This window comes from Heterocephalus glaber, unplaced genomic scaffold (genome assembly GCF_053883595.1).
Source record: "Heterocephalus glaber isolate CG9 unplaced genomic scaffold, H.glaber_assembly_v1.0 deba00001600, whole genome shotgun sequence".
NCBI classification, from domain to species: domain Eukaryota; kingdom Metazoa; phylum Chordata; class Mammalia; order Rodentia; family Bathyergidae; genus Heterocephalus; species Heterocephalus glaber.
Window position 1 is genome coordinate 29,935,149 of NW_028258372.1, and position 21,097 is coordinate 29,956,245.

General features: G+C 34.6%; 1 protein-coding gene across 3 annotated transcripts in view; it reads left to right on the forward strand.

The window, feature by feature from the left end:
- Positions 1-21,097, forward strand: part of Rgs13 (regulator of G protein signaling 13) — a 102,469-nt gene that overhangs the window by 51,992 nt on the left and 29,380 nt on the right. The window contains exon 1 of one of the 3 annotated variants that reach the window (XM_021242906.2): positions 6,007-20,980. The exons of 1 other annotated variant lie outside the window; for it this stretch is intronic. The gene's annotated coding sequence lies outside the window, so the exon portion shown is untranslated. Of the gene's footprint in view, positions 1-6,006; positions 20,981-21,097 lie in introns of those variants that run through there. One more of the 3 variants, XM_021242907.2, reaches the window with a different exon arrangement.

Genomic DNA, 21,097 nt, shown 5'->3' on the forward strand with positions numbered 1-21,097 from the left:
TATGGTCTTGAGGTGCATCCATTTTCCTTACAAATGTCTCAAATTTATCCTTCTTTATGGCAGAGTAGTACTCTATTGTATATAAATTTCACATTTTCTTTATCCATCCATCTTTCAGTGGGCACATGGACTTGTTTCCAAGACTTAGCTATTATAAATTGGGCTGCTATAAACATAGCTATGATATATCTGTGATATAATGCTTTTAACTCTTTCAGATGATACCTAGAAGGAGAATACCTAGGTCACATAAAACCTCTAGTTCTAGTTTTTTGAAGATTCCTCCTACGGACCCCTCGGTGGTTGCACTAGTTGATACTCCACCAGCAATGGAGAAGCATTCCTTTTATCTCACAGCCTCCCAAGAATTTGTTACTGACTGAATCATTTCTTGATGACAGGCATTCTTTCTGGAGTAAGGTGAAATGTCAGTGTTTAATTTGGATTTCTCAAATGACCACTGATGTTGAGCATTTTTTCATGCATTTATTTGTTGTTTGTACTTCATCTGAGAAATGTCTGTTCATTTCAGATGCTCAATTTTGGATTAGGTCTTTAAATTTGAAGGGTCTGATTTTTTTTTTTTTTGAGTTTTTATATTCTACATGTTTCAACTAGTAATATTTAAAAGAAGAAACTTTGCTAGTGTTTTTTATTGAAATGTTCATAGGTAGTTTATTGAGGTTGATATAAACCACCAGAGGACTTTGCTGTCACCCAGTGTAAAAGGGAAGCCTTCCTGTTCAGAACAGGACACATGTCTCCAAATGTTAGAACTAGGAAGGATTTTAGAGATGATTCATCCAAGCCCACTTATAATATACCTCGGAAAGCAAAAGTGAGACAAGGGGGTTTGCTCCAACCCACACAGTTTACCCTAAACAAAAGAGGACTAGAATTAAGTTCTCTGGAATTTTACTATGGTGCTCTTTAATATTGTTTTACTTTTTTCTATATTTTAAGCATTAAAACTTCATTTCCTTTTAAAATAATCTAAAAGGAAAGGTTTTCATGATTAATCTAGTGGTCACTAATAGCCAGACAGCATTCTAAACCATCAGATCAGCTATGAGAGATATCAGAAGTCATCACCCAAAATGACAACCGTCAGCTCTGTCTCTAAATGACATAACCAAGCATACACAACATGACTCTTTTCCTTCTTTTTGTGGTTGTTCAAAAGTTAAGAAAGCACCAGCCCTTAGGAAACTTCTGGCCAAAAAAAAAAGGAGGAGAGAGACAAGATGAGGCATTTCCTCCCCTCCTCAAGTTTATTAAAAACTAAAGGATGGTAATGAGCTTTGTAAGGGTGTTAACCACCCCTCTTTCTTTCTCAAACTCTTTTTACTTCCACCCACAGAACACATTTTATAAATAAGATTATTTAGTCACTGAATACAAAGAAGTAACTAAGACTAGTGGTTGCTTAATTTTTTTGTGTGTTTAAAAAATGTTAAATGACTCCAAAAGATCACAGACAATAGAAAAATTTAGTATCACATAAACTCTTAAAGTTAGAAAATACCTTTAAAAGTTTTCTACTTTTCTCGTACAGTCTGGCAGGTAAAGATATTTCTTCTGTGAGATCCTGAAGCTACTAGAACTCCTCACTGGTGGTAGGGACTGGGATGTCCACTTTGTTCATGTACTACAATAATTATTTAAAATCTGACTCCTCATAACTTCTACCATTTGGTCCACAGTACTTACCGAAGGCTTTTTTCTTTTCTTTCTTTTTTTTTTTTTTTTGGTACTGGGGATGAACTCGGGACCTTGCACTTGCCAGGCAGGCTTGGCACCACTGAGCTAAATCCCTAGCTAGTGCAGCCTTTTTTATCAGACATCACTGCCCTTTCAGTTGATTAACAATAGATTCTTAATAAATACTTCTTAGTGTAATACTTATTTGGGGGGGAACATTCTCTAGAGATCTTCAGAATTAAACTATGTTTTCATATGACCTTAAACTATGTTTTCATACACCCTTGATGTATTCAAGATACTAAGCCTGTTCCTCTGGCATCACTGTCTCCAGAATTCCTTCTGTTCTGACTTGCCCAAAGTATTAAAAGACTGAGACCTGAGGACTCCAGTAGATTATAATAAAGCTATTCTATCCCTTGATCTGACTTCACATCTGACATTGCTGTCTGTGTTGTGACCCTTTCTTATTTAATCACATACTATTTTTGTACCTATTGCATAAAAGTCCTATTTATTTTCATGTGAATTTATTGGAAGGAAATTCTCCCCATTATTTGAACCTAAATACAAAACTTAAATTTAGTCCTGCTAACTTTTAAAATTCATATTCCTTGTTACTAAGAACATGTTTACTCTTTTTTATTTTTAAAAAATTTAAATCAATTTTAACTGATACATTAAAAATTGCATGTATGTGAGGGGTACATGTGATATTTTGATACATGTACATGTTCTACAAAGTCTTAATCAGGTTAAACACATTCACTTATAAGGTGGCTATAAATAATGATAATATACTGTATATTTCAGAAAGTTGGAAGAAAAGACTTCAAATGTTATCTCCATTGTTTATTCTGAATTCTCTTTTTTTGCTCTTGAGGTGCCTCTGCCTTCCCTTTCACTGTCCTCAATGTTCGTGTAACACTGTAACCTGAAAAAGACTAGAATTGAAGAAAGTGATCCTGCTGGCAATACAGAAGTAGAATTATTCAAATTTTAGAGAAAATGGACTGTAAACATATCCAAAATCGATGTGGGCACAGTCCTATGCAGAGAAACCCCTTAGGTAAGGTCAGAAGGCATGAATCCTCACTGTGCCCCCCCCCATGCAAGAGTCCTTCACCTCCCTTCTACACAAAAACAAATGAGACAAACATAAAAGGCAACATCTTATAGATTTTAAAAATTGAAGCTTTTTACATATGATAGCAAATTAGAGATTTTTTCAAATCTAACCTAATTATTTTCCATAAATGTACATTACTTTTTCAATATTCATTTTGTTCCACTTAGCTCTATAAGAACTCCAGAAGAGAATTAATACCAATTTTTTGCTATTTCCTGTCTTCAGTGCCTTTATCCAAGCTATAATTAAACTCTGTCATGTTATTCAACAAAGTATCAGTAAGATTCTCTTTTTCATAGTCTACGCTTAAATTATTTCACTCATTTAACAAATACTCAATAAAAATTTTACCATGTACTGGGCAACCAGGCAAGGTGTTTGGTATAGGGATAATATATGTATTTGGTATAGAGATAAAAATACATATATTTGGTATAGGGGTAAAATATATATATTTGGTATGGTATAAGGAATATATATCCTGAACGTACTATAAATGAGTTATTGTAAGGTTACAAAAAGGAAGAAAGGGTGCTGGGAGGCATTAGCAATAGAAGAAAAAGGGAGGAAAATTAGATCAAGGACATAAAATGGAATCAGGAATGATACTTGAAATCTATCCCACAAAGAGCTGTACGTTTCCTCTGGTTAGATCAGAGTTAAACCTTAAATTTTTAAAGTCAAGATAAAATGAAAACAATCTGATCAGTTTCTCAATCAAAAGTCTTCCTCACATACAAAACATCCAACTGCTCAGAAGTTCCACTCTTCTTGGTCCTAAAAGCAGAAAATTACTTTTCCCCTAAGGATCCATATGGAAATAGAAATGATCAGTACTTCCCTTCCTTAAAAAGAAAAAGGTACCCTTTCTCTCAGCATTTTCCCACTTCTTTTTCATCTTGCTCAGGCATTCTCTTGAAAATAGTTCTCTTCTCTTGCCATTTACTCTACTCACTTCCTACTCACTGTTCAGCCCACACTGGAACTTCCAGCCCTCACAACTTTTCTGAAACTGCCTGACAAATGATGTTAATATACCCCATGACTTTAAACTTATTTTTGCTTTAAAAATTCTCATCTGCTGTCCATATGTCCAGTTTCTCTCTTTTTCAAGCTTGTTACAGCCAGAAGAGTTTTCACAATAAACTGCCTTGACGTGGCTGCCCCCTGATCAAGGATCTGCTAAAAACAATTGATGTCAAAATGGAATGCTTCTCCCTATTTCTAAGGCATTCATATCTAACTTCTTCCCCAATATTTCAATATGTACTCTCAAGTTCACCCATGAGGAATGGTATGTTTGGCTGCTTATCCTTATCCTCTCTCTCATCTTTGAAGCCCCAGTGTCCCCAGTCACATGTCCAATTCTGCCTCCAGACTCTATGCATCACTACACATAAGACAGGGTAGTACAAGAATGAAATTCTCTATTGATAATTCACTCGTGGAATGTTGGAGCTGGTCTTTCTTTTTACTTACTCTGATGTTACAATTTAGTAATATTTACCTTTTGTTCTTATCACTAATCCCTCATACTGACTTAATTTATTTTTATTAGCCCAATACACCCACCCTAATATTAGACCTAATACCAACTGGTCTCCACTAATTTCCTGTATCACTGTATTTCTGTTATTGACTGCTGCTTTAAACTCTGTTGAAAGACTCATTCCAGTTTCACTTGTATTTGATAGGGACTTGATTAGGATTATCCACTTTCTTTTCTCCTGACTGTCAAACGTCCTGGTTTCATACACTGACCAACATGTCCACTTCTCAAATCACCATTATTACATATTCTAAGAATTAACGAGACTTGAAAGCATCAGTTCTACCTCCTGATAGTCTTCACTCTGGCGCATTCTGTACACAAGCACGGAATCCTCACTAGTGGCTCAACAAAAATATTTATTCCACTCTCAAAGATGTTTTTCTTGCGGTTCCTCATTTTTAGAATTCTGTACCTCTTTTCTTCAAAGCCAGACCTATCCTTCAAATCCCAGTTCAAATCCCACCTCACCCCAAATAGTCTAGCTTTTATAACTGTACCATCTCTGAACATTGTAGTGGCTATAATATGAACTGTATAAAATAATGTCTCATACTTCTCTATTCCCCCAAGAATATAATGCAATTATTGTTAATAACTGCAGTTACATAACAAATATTTAATTTGGATATGAATTAACATTTCAACATAAAAGACTTCAAAATAGGAAAGTTTGTGGAATTTTTATTAAAAAAATTACAAAGTATTGCACTATAAATTTAACCCTGAATAGATAAGTAGGGATGGAGGAGGGTGAGACAGAAGATGTGGGGAAAGACTGAGTACATAATGTCCAATACCATGTACTGTAAACGTGTATTAACAGATTAATTAATTAAAAATGTAGAAAATTTTAATCTCAAGTTTTCAGTTATCTTCCAACATAAATCCTATTCTGATATTGGTGTTTTTGTGTAGAATATATACTAAGTAGATGACAGACAAATTGAGAAGAGTCAAAAATACATGCCACAATGTCAGCAGGTTTTGGATGAATGGCTTCAGAATCATATTCTCTCTCAGAAAGTTGTGTCTGTTCTAATGTATTGTGTTGTGATTTTCTTGTACATTAAAATATATATTATTTATATATATACATATTACTACAAACTATGTTTACTATTTTTGTTAAAAGTACAAACAGTTACAACTTTGGTTTTGATAGGTTGAAAGGAAGGAACTATCATCATAATACAAAATAAAATGAAATAGCAAGATGGATCTCTAGGATTTATTGAGTTTTATACTTGTAAAATTGTATGAATACTAATTCTTCAAAGGGTTCAGATACTGATAAATCAAATAGGATAAAAAATATCAAATAGATTCCTGAGATAAATTTCATTTCAATAATGATTAAACTGCATGCAAAACAATGGGCTTGTATAATGCTTTCTGATAATTTCTAACTTTATTGTAAGACTACTACAGCTTTTGTGAATAGAAACATAACTTGAATGTAGGCTTCACCAGTAAATACCATATGATATAGGATTATTTAATCTCAGTTTATTCCTTTATTTATATTATAGAATATTATACAATAATATATAGAATATACATAACAATATTCTAGAATATTATAGAATAATAATAATAAATCTCATTTCTTCCTCAAGATCATCTTACGAAATGTGTACCTTTACATAAAGAAGTTTAATTTATGAATAAATATACCCATTGAAAATGCAAGCTTTCTAGATTATTTTCATTCAAGTTTAAATGGCCAAGTCTGTACACTGAATCTGCTGACTTCTTCCTGCCTTAGTTACTAATGAATGACCAGGCTTGTTGCTGTAAATAAGTGGGCACCAGCATGTACATGTGGCTCAAGATTAGACTTCTTCCTCTTTGTGGTCTCATATGTCTGACCACAGCAACTATTTTTAATCATGGCTGGTGCTTTTCAGTGACATCTAACTCCACACATAAGAGTCATCATACTTATGAGTCGTAAAGATGTGTGACGTGTCTGACTGCAATGTGGCTTTTCCTGCTGTTGTTGTTTCTTCCTTTACTTTACTTTAACATGTGTTTCTACCTTGGCAATTTTGAAAACATTCATATCAGCTCACAATATTGAGACAGACATAGACCATTAGGTCCGCAAGTCTATAAAGTTCTTATATAAAACAGGCACCACGTGCTGCTGCGGACCCCACAGGATTGCTACCCTGCAAGCATGTTCACCACTCTCAGAGGAGGGATTCTGCCATTTCCTCTTTCTCATGTGACTAGCTTCTGATTCACATTATACCACAGACACATCTGAATGGCGGGTGTTGTGCATGTGCTCATGTCCGTTAGCATTTTAAAATGGAGGCTGAAGTACTCTTCATTTTTAATTTATGTAGTGAGCGACCAGCTCTATCTTATAAAAGTAGATTCATCAAAGGGCTCTGATACTGAGAAATCAAATAAAAAATATCAACCAAAGACTACCATGAAGGAGATGAAGAGAAACCAAAATGTCTTTTTCTGTCCTTAATTTTTTTTCCAAAGCAAGTGACTAATCAAAGTCAATAATCAATATGACAAATCCATTCTGAAAACCTTTTAAGAACATTCTCAGCCAGGATTAAATTAATATTTTACCTGAAGAAAACAAGCTTTCATGTAAGTTAGCGTGTAGCACTACAAACAGGTGTGTAGGAGAAAATAGGTGTCCAATGCCTTGCAAACAGCCAAGCTCAATGAATGTGTCTTTCCGGCACCAAAGGTGCCTTTCTGCAAAACCACTGCTTCCTGCACTCCTCCTCCACACTGAAACAGTCAGTGCAGCTCTTCCACCAACCTCCCCTCCCTTATCAATAGCAGCATGCCAAGTGAAGTCCAAATACCTGACAAATGTTATCATGATTTAACATTGCCCACACTGTTTTAGTTGCTGAAATTCTTAGTACTGTAATTGCTATTTCATGGATTATAAAAATATCTATAAGGAAATCTATTATTAATTAACCTCTCTAGTTAAAGCTTAGCTATAAGACCCTGGGGATGAAAACAAATAGATGTGTATAGCAGTATTTTAAAAAAAGTCACTAATGTGTCAGCACATTAATTTTGCTATTGATTTTTCCTACAAGATTATATTGGCTTTTAATTATAGTGGCATATGATGACACCTAGTGGTTAATAAGTATATTGTGAAGTCCCTGATTTCATCAATGTAATCTGTTTTTTAAAATAAATGGTCACAGTATCTCCTTTTGTGGATTCTGCAACATTTAAAATAGAAAGCAAATGTATAAAATGTCTCATTTCCTATCACAAAGAGAAATGCTCAGAAGAGAAATCTTTAAGAAATAATTATCTATTAAATTTCTACTTAAATAAATCTTCAGTTAATGTATTAGCCACTAATCATAAATAGCTAAAAAGAAAGACAAAAATAAAATTTTGCAAAAATCAAAATTAACCCACATTGTATTCACTTGCCCCTCTAAAGGTACAGAAATAAAAGGTAGAATCATGTAACATAAAATTACTAAGACAGAAGTCACAAGTTTATAGTCCTGCCTGCGCCACCAATTAACTGCATTGACCTTCACCAAAATGTGTAACCTCTCTGTGTCTTATTTCTGTATCTGGTAATATATGAATTTTGGGACACTTTTCACAAGAGACTAAAAATGTTTCAGTCACATGATCTTCCTCATCTGTGCACATTTCCATTGTCCCTCCTCTTCCCCCTTCTAGAATTGGCCTAAGGCAAGAAGGCACAGTCTCTACTTCTAACTGCCTCTATGTCTTCAGAAAAGAAACTTCTCACTGCTACTCAGGTTTTATGCTCCTGTGTTAAAACAGCTGGAAAATTTATACTTGTCCTCAGAATTCTCTCTTTTATATCTTGATTTAAGCATTTAAACTTCAAAAGCCAATAACTGTATTTTGTTCCAGTTAGTTTTGCTCTGTGTGTTGTATATTATCCCTCTCTGAAGCAATGAATGCTGCAAGCCTGGCTGCCGAAAAGGTTGGGGTGGTAGAGTATGAGATGGAGAAAGGTAAAGAAATTTCCATTGAGCTAAGTTCTTTGCCTACTTGATCTACAAAGACACAAGTCTTACAAGTCAACAAACATTGTCTTCAATCACAGTAAATATATGATCTTGAACTATATACAATTATCAATATGATACATTTTCTGCCTTATAAAAAGCCAATTCATCTGGCTCAACCAATGTAAAGCATATACATGTTGTGATGAGTCACTTCATCTAGCTTAACATATTCTCTTTTTAGTGGAAATCAAGGAACATTATGAATCTATATTTCTCTTAAGAAAGAATATAATTCTCTTCATAAATGTGTCCTATGAGATTAGGGTTGTAAACTCCTCATTTTTATGAATTTTTATATTTCGTAATAGTCATCTGGTCAGGTTGTGAATGACTAAGAGGTAGCTCTGTGTCCTTTGAGGGTATTAAAGTATGCATATTAGAGCCAAATGTCTCTATCCACATTCCACCATTTGCTAGCTGTGTGACCTTCCTATGCCTCAATTTTTTATGTATAAAACATAAGTAATAATAGTATCTATCTTATAAATTTGTTATGGGGATGACTTAATATTTATAAGCACAGAAAAGTACTTAGCATATTATACCTCAGATGAGTATTTATTAGTATAATTATTAAATATTCTGGTTTAAATTTTGTCCCCCCAGAATTTATATGTTGAAGGCCAAACTGAAAGTAGTCACCTGGGCCTAGTGACTACAAATGCACATATGGGATCTTTTGGGAATGGTAGATATATTCCAAAACTGAAGTATGATTGTGATTGTAGAATTCTATATGTTTATTCAAATCAAATTTTACAATCAAAAAGAGTTTAATTTTCTAGTATATAAATAACTTCCCCCAAAAGCCATTAAAATAACTTGATGCTCATTGTATATATATATATATTTTTTTTAAATTTTCATAGCCAGCAACATGGAGCTACAAATATGACAGGACAATGGAGAAACAGCATTATAAAGAGAGCTGTTGCCATAGTACGGTTAATTAACATCTTTAACATCCCATTTTCTTCCATTAACAAAAGTATCTCTAGTCCTCCTCACCATGGAAACAGTTCTAGTGCTTGATTATGTGTGTTACTTCGTTGTTTTATAATGTCTTCATCTAAGGAGTAGCTGATTGATCCAACAGGACTGATTGCCTAATATTCAGAGAGTATTCACTATATTTTACATACAAGACATTTCCATCTGAGAAATGATTATTTACTGTGACAAATTTTATATGGGAAATGAGCAAATTTAGCTAGAAAAAGGTTTTCCATGCCCAAGTCATATGTGCATTGCAAGAAGGAAAAACAAACTTCCTTTCAGAGTGGTTTGAATTATAAACAGTCTCTGACGTGATTCCAATATAATCCAACACAAATGCTGTTGGATTCTTTGCCAGTTCTGATGAGCATTACAATAATCCATTCCACTGCTCAAGGAAGAATCCTTTCCCTTTCCAGACTTCATGGATTCCACACACAATTCTGACTCCTCATGAAAACTGAATCACTGAACTAGAGCTCGCATCAGTTAAGCAAATTTCCTTAGAATCTCTGAAAACCTCACTGGATTCTTTTTGGAACAAACATTTAAAAGCAAAAAAACACAATCTAAAAGCTCAGTTTCAGAACTGCTGGCCATTGCTACTTGAAGTCTGTATTGTTTCTCTGGCAGAGTCTCACATTACTTTTCCAAAATTATCTTGCATTATTATTTCTTTGTTGCTTTCTCAAATCCACTTTTCTCTGACCTGTCAATACCTAGTTCTCTTTTCTACCAATGAGTCTTAGATGTTCCTAAGGATAGCGACAATGCCCTTATTTTCCTTCACATATCCTGTTAAATCCTGCCCGTTTTTTAAAGGACCTTCAGAATGCTATCCCTTACATAATGTATTTCTATCATCAGTCAGATATAATTTCTTACTTCTTTTATATCTGCTTATAGATTGTACCCTTCCAACTATATTTATTATGTTCTCTTTTGTTACACAGTAATTTTTCATGGATCTTATTCCTCATTACACTGTAGGCTTGTGACCATAACAGATATTATTTTATCCTGTGTTTTCTATTTTGTCCTAACCTCCAGACCCATCTAATATCATTCTCAGAATTAGAAAGGGTTCAATAACGTTAATTAAATCAAATGGTAATGCCATCCTTACCTATAATTACAACTTCCAAGTATAGCATCAATTTAAATAGCAGAAACAATGACCTAACAAGCTTTATCTGGTTTATTCATTTAAGAAGCAAGAAATCTGTGTCAGTGAAAGAAATTTCTCTGTACAAATTTTGCAGAGGCTATATCCCTTTGGCAATGTCCCTTTGCCAATATATCTACCAACTTCTTAATCTCTCATTTTTACGAGTGTCCATCCACATTTGGAAGGATTTTTTTATCACTCTAACTTCTGCAGTACAAGGACGTATGACACAGGTGATAAGATACACTAAATTATGAAGTTCAGCTGGGGGACTTAAGCATGCTGCTTGCCCTGAGTTTTAGATTCCTTATCATAAATATGAAGACTAAAATAACAACCTCATATGGTTAGTGGAAAGCTTACATGGGAAAATGTATTTAAGGTACTCTTTACAGCACATGGCATATTAAGTGTACTATAAAATGAATTAAATGCACTGCTTCAATTAAATTGATATTTACCAAGTGCCCACTGAAGGCCATGTACTAACTTGTTTTGAGAATCTAACAATGGACAGGACAGGCACAGGCCCTATTTTCAAAGAACTGAAAGTCTCATGAAAAAGACAAGCAATTCCACATGCACATGTAATGCCATGTGACAAGCTCAGTAATACAGAAGTACAGATGGGGTGTTTTTAGGATACAAATGAGGAAGACCTGTGAAATCAGAAGACTCACTCTTCCAGTATCCTCAAAATTGCAGCCTAGATTCTAAAATGTAGTACCTGCAAAAGAAAGGTCATTATTAACAATGAAATGTATTTGATGATTCAGTGGTGAGGCAATGCAAGATACCAGGTATATACAGAATTATCCTGCTTTCCAGACCACATCACACTCTAGAATCCACAAGCACAGCCTTGTGAAAAACAAATCAAATCTATATACAAATATCCATCCTTTAGATATGTAGAAGGGCCTAGGGTAAAAATATAATCAATACATGTGTCACGTATTTGCATATTTTCCTATTTTTGGTACTAACACAACTCAAGAGAGAGGGATAGATTAGTCGTTTCTGCAAACCAGATGCCCTTATGGTGCTTCTTAAGCCTATTTTCTTTATTTTTTAAAATAGCATGTTAATTTTAAAAGGCAATAATAAAAGACATACAGGGTTGTGAATGGAAAAGTTTCAAAGCTCACAAGGCAAATTTCTCATTATAAATGGTCCTTAGGGAGTGATGAGAAACTGGCACTCTACTTATCAAACAGGAACTTGCGTGTAGTTTTATACTTGGTTTACTTACAGTAACCCTGGCAGACCAAGAATGTTGTGGGAGGAAAAAACAACATGCATTTAGGTAAATGAAGTCTAATGGCTTTGCTGCTCAACATGAATGACAGCAGCAACAGAGGGCCAGAATTCATTTCCAGGTGTCTTGTGCTCTGTCTCTGGGCAGAGTTGGCAGAGAGCTCCAGAAGGAAGGCACAAAGCCCCCAACCCCTTCCTGAGGCTGCCATCTACTCTACTCCTCTTAACTCACTTTGCTCTTCTCTGCTCTGAGAAGGTGAGTGAAATACATGTTCTGATGTTTATTTCCCTTTAGGTTAAACTCTAAACATCCTGCATAAGTGCAACCTAGAGAACACTGTTATTTCCTTTAGAAAATGCCCTTTTATTTCTAATCAGTTCTACTTAAATTCATTTAAAATACTGTCCTATTCTACAATAAAAATACTCTGAGTGTGTCTTTCAGAGATTTAGCAAATGTACATAGTTAGCATTATCTTTCTATAAAGGCATCACCCTCATATTTATTCCCATTTCTCTCACTTGGATTCTTTGCAAGCGTGAATAGTACACTCCCCAAATGAGAGACATGATCATGAGGCATAAGTTAAGTCTTCTAAATCATTAACTGGAAATAATAATGAAATTAAGTATCATTGATTATTTAAACAATACAAAGAAAAGTGTTTTAGTTCATTTTCCTCTGCTTCTTCACAACTATAACATATATATACAGAATTATATCTATGAGGTATCAACATAGGATCAGCTATGATTTGGTTCATACTGCATATTAAGTCTAAGTGTTTAAAGATAAATTCTTAAATACTTCTAATTGATGCTCTAGTTCTTGGTCAGTGACAATAAAATGAAAATTTCCCCCTAAAGGAATTAGAGTCTCCTCAAAGATGAATTGTTGCCAACCTGCTGGAAGATTGACAAAATCCTGAAGTCTGATTAATAAGAGCCCATGTAATATTGAATCTCAGTTTCCTCCTCTGGAAAAAAAGATAGTAAGATCTTCTGCCTCTCAAGGTTATTGAAAAGATTATGTAAAGTTCCAAGCTCAGTGTGCACACTGTGGGTCCTATGTAAATGGTAGACATCATTATCACTCTAATAAATACTCCATAGTAATCCTGTGAACATCTGCATATACAGAGTGCAACAGAACTCAAATATACCCATAATGAATCTGACTCCTTAGAAGACATGTGAGATAGAAGGGCAAAGCCTGGATTCAAAAGCTAATTGACCTGGTCACTAAACATGGTTCTGTACATTTGGCTACAAGCCCTGGGCCATTCACTAGCACTCCTTCTTTCAGTTTTGTCATTTGAAATTTTAAGTAGTCAATCTAATAGTTTCTAATGCTCTAGAGGCGCACAGAATGTCATTTTTAATCAATCTTCTAGATTAAGTAGGGCCCATCTATAACACTGAGAGACCAAATGCCTTGTGTCTGACCCCATACTTAACTTTGTGATGAAATAACTAGGTAATTCACTGTTGCTTCTGTAGGGAGGAGGTGGTTACTCCACAAGATATGTCTCCCTGGAGAGCTGCCAATCAGAACACTTGAACTCCTAAACTTTTTCAAACCACATCCTCCAAGGCAAACAGACATCAAGTTAATTTATTTCTGCTGAAAGAAACAGCCTTCCTGTATAATTGATAAAGAAACTATCTCTTAGAGGCGCAGAGCACTTGACTGATGCTATCACACTGCAACTATTCACTGAGGGCAGCTAGTATGGAAATAATTCTGATAAATAATCTCAAACACTGCAAGTCAAGTGATTCTCCATTGAGCAACAGTAAGTCAAGGGCAATGTAATTCTCTGCATTTGATTTATTCATCGAATGTCCTAGATAGGTAAATTGCAACTGGCCAGGACACTTTCACAACCCTTCTTATGCGTCTCTCACCTGGCAGCTGCTGCTGCTGGGCTTTCTCCCTTTGAGAGCCTGCTGCAGCTCTGTTCTTTAACCATCTCACCACTTCCGCTATGCAAAATGCAACACTCTCCTTCACTGCACCCAGAAGCAAAAAGATCTGCAGCACCATCATTGTCTCGGCACTAACTGCAACTTCCCAGTCAAATGCCCTCAACAAAAATATTAGGAGCATTATTTAAATAACTTTCCTCTAAGCTCTATAATAGAGAGTAGCATTTTCCACAACCCCAACTGAAGTGTAGGCAAAATTTCCCTTCTGGTATCTATCACCTGACATTTTATTTCTCCTTCCGGAAACACGAGCTCAATAATTTATGAAACCCAATACAAAATGAAAATGAAGGACTCTTTGTTAAAACATGATTGAGAATTTCAAAACAGTAACAATAGGGCACTAAAACTGACCTCTTGACCCTGTACAGCTGTCAGACATGCCACATCCATACACAGCCAGATCAGTGTCTGTTCCTAAATTCTAGACACCTCTATAGATGTAATGTATACTCTGGTGTCTTCATCAACCACAGAGTTCTTCCTCTCTCCCAAAGCAACTCCTAGTAATTTTCACCAATCCTTTGCCTCCTTAGATTTATACTGACATTTGCTAGTTTCCTTTCTCAACCATTCAAAGGCCAAGCTGTCAGTAAGGCTCACACTGCCTTGTGTTGTCTAAAAGTCTAATCCTTGCCTTTTCATTCAAGTGTGGCTTCCAAAGCCTTGGCTAATCCATTACCGATTGGCCAGGGAATCCCTGTGTGCGTGGCCAGTGTGAAACCCAGTACAGTGTCTGTCACATAACTGTGCATGTGGTCTACCTAGAAACAGGACTTCACCATGGACAAAGACTCTTCAGCAGACTAATGGTCTCTTTTCTTCAGGATGACAGACAAAACTTTTAATTTCGCATTGTCTAGAACCAATAACACATCTGCAGGCTTAATGAATCTCTGCATTAGCAGAGGCTGCAGCCTGAATCAATAAACTGCAGCCTAAAAATAAAGCCACATGGTTCCTTTGGAACAGTGCTTGATTTAAACAGACCTAAGTGGAATATTTCTTAATTACTACTGTTTCGCAATACCTTTTTGACCCCTTTTGGTGTCATTTTTGATTCTCCAGGGTAATTCTAGGCATTGCACTGCAGCAATTCAAAACTGCTTCCAATCTGCAGATAACATCATTCATCCTACTAAACAACACTGGCCCTTGGCAGAAAGTAAAAGTAAAATAATAAGAAATATATTATTAAGTATATTATTGTTTACCTTATCAGATATAAGCAGTGTTTTGAATTGCTAGAGATGTTTAGAAAAGCTTAGGTAGTTTTTACTTGTCATCAAATTCAACTGCATTTTGCTTTATCATATCCTTAGGCTGAATTAGAACTTTAGAGGAATTTTCTTAGAGGGATTCTCTTGTTAAATAAATCATTATTGCCAATAATAATAATCATCCCTAGTCAATATTTTTTTCGGTCAGGTATTCTACTATATGCTTATAGTAAGCAGCATATATTGTGTTCTTTCAAGAATAACATCCAAATTACATCCTGAGTCAGATAAAGTAGATTTAAAAGCATAAAATTCATTCACCTCAATAGAAACCATGTGAATAACATCAAGTAGAGAGACCATGTCTCAATATGGAATTACTACGAATATAATACAGCAAGAATGGGGCTAAATTCATGTAAACAAAGAATCTGTATCTATGTCTTTCTGATAAGAAAAGAAGAAAGACTAGTTATTCAGACATATACAGAAGGTAAGATATATATGATTCTTCAGTTTTCAACAAGTAAAACAGAAAGGAAATAAATCATATAGGAGAAGTGCACAGAACTCAGGTTAGGAGGTTTGGGTGTAGCTTTAGCTCTACCACAACTACCATGTGATTTGGGATAACATATAAGAAGAGATCAGTTTCTTTTTTCAAATAAACAAAAGTTTTCAACTATATTATCTAAATTTTCTTCAAATTCTAAATTCCTGTGATAGAACTTCTGCTTTAAGATGGGCTGCGTAAAGCAGTTCCTGATACAAGTTCTTCCACATCCTACGTGGGTAAATAACATTTAACTACTATAAAAAACCTGTCTTTTTGCAAAAGTTGTCTTCACAACCCTGATCAGCAAGGTATATGGAAAGAAAACTACTAATAATTGTAAATTTCACATTTCTATTTACTTCTACCTACTAGCTTGGAGAAGCAATAAGACAGGAAAATTTCCCACTGACTATTGCAGGTGGGAGACAAAAAAGACATTTTTTTCTAAATTACTATATTGGGAATTTTTCAATAAAGTTAAACAAGTTTTGTGTATTGTCTTCTGTAGTATTTTAACATGTATTGGGAAAAAAGTATCTTTTTCATAAATTCCATTAATTTTTTTTTTCAAACAAAAATATCATCCTTCCTATGTCTGGGTCCCTCTTGTTCTATTCTATTTCTCAGCTTCATCATCTCTACTGGCTCATGCTGTACATTTAGAATGCTCTATGTGGTTCTGTACTTTCAGGATCATAGCTCTTTTAACGGTAATCATTCTTCATTTTCCTTTAGGTATAATTTTTTGGACAAATTTACTTTCTTTCATATAAAAATGTTTTAAGGATGTACTTTCTATATCTGTAAAATTTTTATTTGATGTGCTAGTTTTAGAGTTTTTAGAACAACTCTCCAACTATTCAAACTTGAGAGGGAAAAACACGTATTTTTTTAATGGAGAAAAGTACTGTATATCAAAATACATTCCTGAAGCTTCTAAGATTGCAAGATTTTAATTCTTTGCCTTTCCTGAACATTAAAGTTGTTTATACAATCTTATTTGAATATCATGTTCTTCCAGAGGTTTTAAGATACAACTTTATTATGTTATTTTCATATTCTAAAGACAAATGTTTGCTCTGTGTTTTATGCTACTTCCCTATTTAACAATTAACAAGGCCTCTATTGTTCAAAATCACATGTTTTATGAAAATATATATTTGTGTAAATTATACTTACAAAGATTAATATTTCCAGGCACATGTCATTTCCAACTTACTCATCGGTTATAGAAAGGTTACAGCAGAAAGGCAGGACTCTCTCTTAGGAAGGTATAAGACAGGAAAATATACACAGTATAATACTTCCTGCCAAACTCCACTCCATAATTTTTTTGTAATTAAAATTTGGCTAAAAATAACATTAAGGGTAGGTTTTATTTTGGATGGAACTTATCAGAAAGGGAATACATTGACACATTCATCAAATATTTATTGAGCATCTACTACAATAGTATCAGGGTTATATCTACATATGCAGTTGAAGCATGGATGAAAAAAGTGAGAGGAGAGAGAAGGAACGCAGGTGAATCCTGAGTTCTATATTCTTACAGACTTCATCCACCAGTTGTAATGTTAGTGATGTAAAACAAGACAGGCCTCAGCTTTGCAATTACACATCAGTAAGCCCTGTATATTTACAACATTCCTTACTTAAAATAACAAATAAGCATGCTTTCCATCTGTGATAACAAAGAAATGCTAAAGTTCTAATTTCCTTGATATTTTATTACATTTGGTTTTATCTGAAAATATATAACATTATTTCATATAAAGTAAAATAAGGAGTATAGTAAGGTAGACACATATTGAAAGATCTCCTTATAAGAAATCTAGAAATGCTAGGGGACAAAAATGAATAGCAAAGCTTGTAAGGGAAATGTCCAAGGAAAAAACAAACAGAATCCTAAACCAGAATAAACACTTAGCATTTAAAGTACAGCTGAGTTCAGAATTTTCTAATCTCAGAGATCTGTTTTATAAGGATCATTTGTAGGTCAGAAAACATGATCTACTGCTGCCCTGAATTGAGTCAGTGATTCTTAAACACCTGTACCTTCAGTGAAAGACTAGACAGGAAAAACTAGTCAGCTGCAAAGACAGATGACAAGGAACCATTTTTATTTCAGCATAATACTGGGTCTATGCTGTTCTGGGTTTCTCATTTAAATTTACCTTATCTGTGTAGTTCAGGAACTCAAAACCAAGAAAATAACAAAGCAGTCCTGGGATGGTCCTGCTTAGGCTTCCTGACGGAGTCAATGCAAATCTTCTTCAAAGGGATGTATGGTCAACCTAGTTCTCAGATGACTCCATGGATTAAAAATGGAATGTACAAAAAAAGCAAATAGATGCAATCAGTCTAAATCACACAACTGAGGACTGTCTCTTTTTTTTCCAAGAAAAGAATACCACTTTCCTAACAATGTTAATGTTGCCTCAAATATATCAGACAGAAAAAATAAGATTCTAGCTGATCCCTTGAAATCTGGTTGGGAAGTGAAAACAGAAGCCAAGTGGGGTCATGGCTTGGTACTCGGCTGCTTTGAAACTCAAGTTTGATTCTCGACACATTTTAGTGTGAAAACTTTGACCTAGTGCTTGTGGTTTGTTTGACATTCAATGCACAACCTAGAACTTGTCAGTTTCCCTAGCCTTAAGACTTGCTGTCCTTCCTAGCAGAAACAATTTGTTTTGGCTTGTATAGTACTTGTTTTTGTACTTGTTGTATCTCCCAGAACAAGTTAATGAATAGTGAGTTATCACTATAGGACCATTGTTCCTTTTCAATTCTAGACTGGAAATCCAAATCCAGACAGCATTGCTGTATTAACCTTATGGGAGGGCCAAGAGAATAGATTTAGAGAAGCTACCAAAAGAAATAAAGAATGATTGACAATCAGTGACTAAACTTTACAAGATGGTGGGGTCATGATAATTAAAGGCATTTTTAAAGAAAGTCATTTGAGCAAATGCAGACAAAATTGGTTGCTAGTTTTAACTACTATTTAAAAGTACATTTTGTGAGGTCAACAGTGGTGGGCACCCAGTCATCTAATTTGTGTTGCCACACAGAGTTAGACTGTTTCTACTTGGGAATAAGGCAGAAAGTGTAAGACTAGAAGATAGGTCAAGTTTTGCAGTTGCAGAGTTTTAGGACATACTTGTAACATGTGGAGACTGAAGAGACTGTTTTTCAAAGATAAGGCATGAGAAGGAAATTGAGGCAGAGAGGGCAAAGAGGGGAGGCTTACAGACAAAGACACAAACCTAGAGTTTAAGAAAAACAAGTAGACTCCAATCTTCCTACAAACAATGACATAAAATGCTGCCTGCAGGATACATTTCACTAAGAATTTATGTTGCTTCTAGAGTATATTGAAAAGTGCCATCTTATGAGGAAAAAGCAATAACCTTATAATATCAATAAGATGCTCTGTAAATAGTTGGATTATTTCTTAAAGCACCACTACCAAAAAACAAGTCGTTCTATTTGTCCTTTTCATGTAGAAGATACAAATGCCAACTCTTGATACTTATTCTTAATATTTGATTATTGTGCTTTTGTGAAATTCATTTTGAATTTTCACCATACAAATATTAAATACTCTTTAATAGTGAACATTTGAACTCATTACTTTGAACTTGGCTAATATTGAAATAGAGGAAAAGTGCTCAAGAGTAAGTTCATCTCAGTTAATCAGAAATACTTAGCCTCTCAGAAAAAAGGGCTTCCCAGGCTGTATCAACAAAGATAAAAAATGATCTTTTTATCTGCCCTGAACCAACAGCTCTGAATCAGTGTGATCCACCTATAGCTGAAGAACTACATTTCTTTGACTTTATTAATCAAACTTCTATATTTACTTCAAGGAAACTAAAAATACTTAAAAATCTCCTACAAGCATCTATACTGTGTATTACATCCCTTTAAGCACTACCTTGTACCTTCCCTTCTGTTACTCATCACTGCTCTGCTTGTTTCTCAGTCCCTATTGATAAATCAGTTTCATTCCATGGATAGATGTTCATATTTGATGCCTTTAAGTAGGCTTTGAAACTTTCACTCTTTTAGGGTATTGCTTCCAGAATGTTCCTGCTAGCTTGTTGCATACAAACCATGAGAAAAGGGAAATATTCCTGAATTCTAACAAACAAATTTTTTGATTGGGTATGGGGGTTGATTCTTACATTAAAAATTTCCTGGAGATATCCAGCATTCTAGCGTTTATATCTTCTGAGATATAAAAGGAAACTGGACAACCAGCAACTAGTGAAAATGGTGCTCACAGGAAACAACCCAGATCCATCCAAATATTCTAAACCCAACTCTTTATTTCCTGTTTCACTGCTACATCTATTGAGCTTCTGACTTTATTTGCCTTTTATAGTCCCATACTCATCATTGACTGATATATTCAGTTTCTTTAGGTTTGAACCTCAAAAATTATTAAATATAAATAAGGATAATTTCTACCTCACTGGGTTCCTAAATATTTTTTTAAACACTCCATCAACTACATTCTGATCTTTCCACTCCTATTCTAGTATTTCTGGCATTTCTTCATTCCCACCACTCTCTTTCATACAGGCACACACACACACATACACACACACACACACCCCTATACACATGGTTGATTAAGTACAAGACAATGGCATTAACAATCTCATCATATTCTGTAGGCATTAGAAGTCATCGGAAGCACTGTGCTCAGTTCAGATTTTAACAGACATATTAAAATTAGAAAGGTTTAATTATAAAAGCAACCTTTTTAGATCCTTCAATACTAAAACTTCTTAGTAATTCGACTATTCTAAACATGTTGATGTTAATAGTTCTTAATAATTTGGTAGCAAGTATCAGTCATAGTAGCTTACTTATTTGTACTCAGTTCTCTTTTTTTTAAAGCAGATTTTATCTTATTTTATGCATTTTCTATAACTAGAAATATAAATTATTTTGGAAAAAATTTTGACTACTACACTGAAGATTTCATGGAGCTGCTGCTTCCAATCATCTGATCACTTCAGATGTTCTGAGAGTGGCAAATAAGACCTCTTTATCAGCAATGCATTGCAGTCCCACAGCACTACTTTCCATATTCAACAAAACCTCTCTTTGCATAGATACGTGTCTGTAAAAACAGAACATTCATACGGGGGCCAGAGTGCCATAGAAGGTAATTATAGAGACAGTAAAGTCTTTTTGTGCAGGAAAAACAAAATGCTGGATGTCTCATAAAATTTCAGAAGGTGATTTCAAAAGGATCACAACAAAAAGGAAATAAAATTCACCATGGTGCACTGTTCTACAGGTTATCTTTGTAAGTATGAGATTCTGTAAAATATTTGGTAAGTATAAGAATGTTAGCTTGATATGAATGACTAGTGGATGTTGATTTCAACAACAGGACTACTAGGAATATTAGCAGTATTTTTCCTAAGAAAAAACAAAAATTTGTAAACATA